The sequence below is a fragment of the Equus caballus genome, chromosome 16, assembly GCF_041296265.1.
Source record: "Equus caballus isolate H_3958 breed thoroughbred chromosome 16, TB-T2T, whole genome shotgun sequence".
NCBI classification, from domain to species: domain Eukaryota; kingdom Metazoa; phylum Chordata; class Mammalia; order Perissodactyla; family Equidae; genus Equus; species Equus caballus.
This window is the reverse complement of record NC_091699.1, coordinates 90897720-90901421: the sequence shown is the minus strand read 5'-3', so window position 1 is coordinate 90901421 and position 3702 is coordinate 90897720. Positions and strand designations below refer to the sequence as shown.

The 3702-nt window shown below is 39.1% G+C and overlaps 1 long non-coding RNA gene across 1 annotated transcript; it reads left to right on the top strand.

Annotated features, from left to right (window-relative positions):
* On the top strand, nt 1–3022 carry LOC111768441 (uncharacterized). The gene is made up of 3 exons (XR_002800824.2): nt 1–199; nt 1689–1847; nt 2189–3022. It is a non-coding gene; the product is annotated as an uncharacterized lncRNA (long non-coding RNA).
* The last annotated feature ends 680 nt before the right edge of the window (nt 3023–3702 follow it).

Genomic DNA, 3702 nt, shown 5'->3' with positions numbered 1-3702 from the left:
GACTTGTTGATTTTAACCAAACACCATTTTAACATCTATTCAGTATGGTCGTAGAAATGTGATAAATAATGGAATTAAAACTTTATAAATTCAGAAGGATGAACCTGTATGAATCTGTTCAAAAAATCAAATGTTTAGGAGAGCTGTAACTGGGGTGATGTCAGAAAAAAAACAGAACCTCGAAACTTCTTGACTGCATGTAAGTAATAGTTTGAATAAAACAGACTTGGGAAGTAGTATTTTTATATAAATATAAAGGAGATATTTTTAGCTGTTTAAAAGGATTTGGCAGATCTGAGACATCTAAAAGTTAACAAAACAGTGAATTCAAGTGTGTAAGGTAATATAGACTTGGGAGAGAGCAATGAGATTCAGGAGTTATAATCAATCTACTCATGTAATCAATCTAATTAGATTTCAGAGTAAGAATGTGAAAAATAGACATAAACCCACATCTAACTCGTCATCGATTAGAGGAGTTACATCTAATTTGGAACATTTGGCATTAAGATTTCAGATCATTCTATTATTTTTGGAAAGCACGTTGTGTGCACTGTTTTTCAAACCGTTTCATCCTTCAACAAACTTTCTTGCAAATATTTAGTCCAGTGTTACACTATTTTTTTAAGGTCTAAAATGAGGACAGAACAAGAAGTGCAGCGTATGTAGTTGTCTTTGCGACATGATTCATTGGTATCGGCTCTCAGATACTTGTAGGCCAGAATCTAAATCTTCCAAGATGGTTTACTTTTGTGACCATTACGTTTACTTTTCACTGAATAGCCATGTGCTTCCCAGATTTCCCACCCACTCACAGTTAGGTGGGGCCCCGTGACTGCTTTTGGCCAATGGCCTGTGAGCAGAAGTGATGTGGATCACTTCCAAGGCCAAGCATTTAAGAGCCCATTGGAGCGACCCTTGAAGCATATATATTGAGATGTCTGGATCCCGGGTCACTATTTGGAAGGGAGTTTTCTGAAGAGATGTCAGTCCCACAGCAGATGCGTGTGAGAAAGAAATAAAGCTTTATATCTTAAGCCACTGAGGTTTTGATGCTTACAAGATAGCTTATTTTTACTTGACTAATACCCCAATCACATATTTGAGGAAAATATACATAGTTTATTTGTAGAAGATAGATTTAGATATGTATTGATTTTAAAATAATAAAACCTAGAGTTATTTTAGGGTCTAGTGATTTCATTTGTATCACCTAACAATAGAATCTCAGGATTGGATGTGGTCTTAAAAGCTGAGTAGTCCCATCTCTGCCCCACTCCCAGCCTACACAAATCCCTTTCACACTTTCCTGGTTGGTGATCATCCAGACCGTACTTCAAAACCTCATTCAATGACTGTTTATTAGGTGTCTCTTACATGCTGATCATTGTACCTAAAATCGTAGACATGACTTAGACTTCATCCTTGCATTACAATCCAGTGATAGACAGGTCACTGAATCCTGATACAGAAACAGCAAAGCTTTTACTTAACTGTGTGAAAATCTGTCTTGTAACTTCTACTTAAAGTTTATATTTGCATATTTGGGAATGATGTGAAAAAAATCAATGTCTTCTGATATGAGCTTGTCTTTCACATATTTAACAGCAGTAATCACAACCATTCCCTCTCTCCCCTCCACCTCCCTTTGTCTCACCCTGTTATCTTTTCCATACTACAAATGCCAGATTCTTCACCAGTCCCTGTATGACTGCCTTTGGATGCTCCCCTCTACTGATTGTGGCTTGCTGATTTCACAGTGTTGATATCACTTCAGACACTCTCCTTTCAACTTGGAATGATTTGTCCATACATCCATGGTGGTGTCCAGATCTGAATTCAGTATGGTGGGTAAATGTAAATGGTATAGAAACAAAGTGAGGACTTACTCCTATTTTGGGTTTTTGTTAGTACAATTTAACATCAGATTACTCTTGGTGGGGAGTGGGCAGCTGTATTGTATTGCTGACATTTTACAGTCAGGTAAAATTTTGTTTTCATTCACACTGGAAGCTATTGGGCCATGCCTTTACTTTCCACTACTTATGTTCTTGTTTTCAGTGAGCCAGGAATAGAGTGCTGTTAAATTAAATTTTATTTATTAGTTTTAAATTAGAGTTTTAGTTTGTTGCAATCTTTGCGAAAGCTGATTCTCTCACTCAACATCATTTTGTCGTTCTGCTCCTAGTTCATGTCGCCCAAAATGAGGCGCAAGCCTTCAATGACTGCATCTTGGAAATTTACAAAACTCTTCAGGAAGCCAACCCCAACTGGAATGGCCTGCCATACTTTGTAAACTTTTTGTTGGAGTGCTGATTATGGCTACAATTTTCTTACTTTTTTTTTTTTTTAAACAAACACTATATATATTTGAATCCTGAAGGGTTAAAGTGCCTCAGAGATTAAGTAGTTTAGTTAGTCGCAGCCTTGGCCTCCTCCTAGAATCACCTGGGAGTTTTTAGAAGCATTTAATGCTGTGACCCCCAATTAGGCCTATTAAATTGCATTCTCTGGGGTGAAGTCAGGAGATTAGTTATTTTTAAAAGCTCTCTAAATGCTTCTAGTATGCAGCAAAGGTTGGGAAGATCTGATTTAGCTCAGCCCTTGAAGATGACAAAGATTCTCTGCTTGGCCAAACTTTAGTTAGGCTCCTGAACCTTCTCCTGGGCCCATCTCTGCCCTTCCTTGTAAAACGCAGTTTGACGGGAACCCTCTACCCTTGCTATCTGATCACCTTGATATCTAGTTGGGGTCCTCATCCTCCACCATCCCCTAGGTGATGTCTGATCACTCTAGCCTGCCTTCAGTAAGAAAGCTATTAGGTGGGTTTAGCTAGAACCCCGCTTTCCCTGATGTTTCCTCTTAGGAATTTTCCATATCCCAACCCTGACCCGGCTTCTTGGCCATCAATTCCCACTTGCCCGTGCTATATTCCAAGTTGAGCCCAATCTCTCTCCCCCATTGCAAAATCCCTATACCTATTGCAATGGTTCTGAATAAAGTTTGCCTCACTATGCTTTAACAACTGTCATTGAATTATTTTTTCTGTAACAAAGATAGGTTATTTCTACCACCACAATATTTCTAACCTATGCTTAGCTTACTGCATGAGAATTTCCAGCTAATTTTCAGCTAATTAATGGTGTTAAGTGAAAAATGATCAATTGTTAAATGGCAAAGTGAAATCTTGAAATTTCCATATTGAAAGAAAAAAATACCCAGTTTCTCCCGAGGGTGTACTACATCCAGAGACGTGACCAGCACTAATGTGAGACCTCGTCTGACCGCACAAGGAAGCAGCAGCCCATGATGGTACACAGCTTTCACTCCAGCCAATAGTCTGGGTCCCTCAGTCAGTGTTTCTTCTGCTTTGGTTCCAAAAACACCAGGACATGGTTTGAGAGATTTCCTGAAGTTTCAAGATGTTCTCTCAAGTTATTTGTACAACAAGAAAGAAAAGACCCTGTAGTCTAACCTCCTTCCCACGTCCATGACAGACCCCTTGGGCTCTGCTTGGGCATTTTGCAGATTGCTCATCCGTGGATGAGAAGCCCTAGCTATCAGAATGCTTTTCCTAATATCGAGCTGCTATCAGTGGCCCTCCTAACTTCTTCCTGTTGGCTCTAGTTCTGCTTTCTGGAGGAACACAGACTAAGCTAAATGCCTTTTCTGTGTATTAGCAATGCAAATGGATTGTAATTT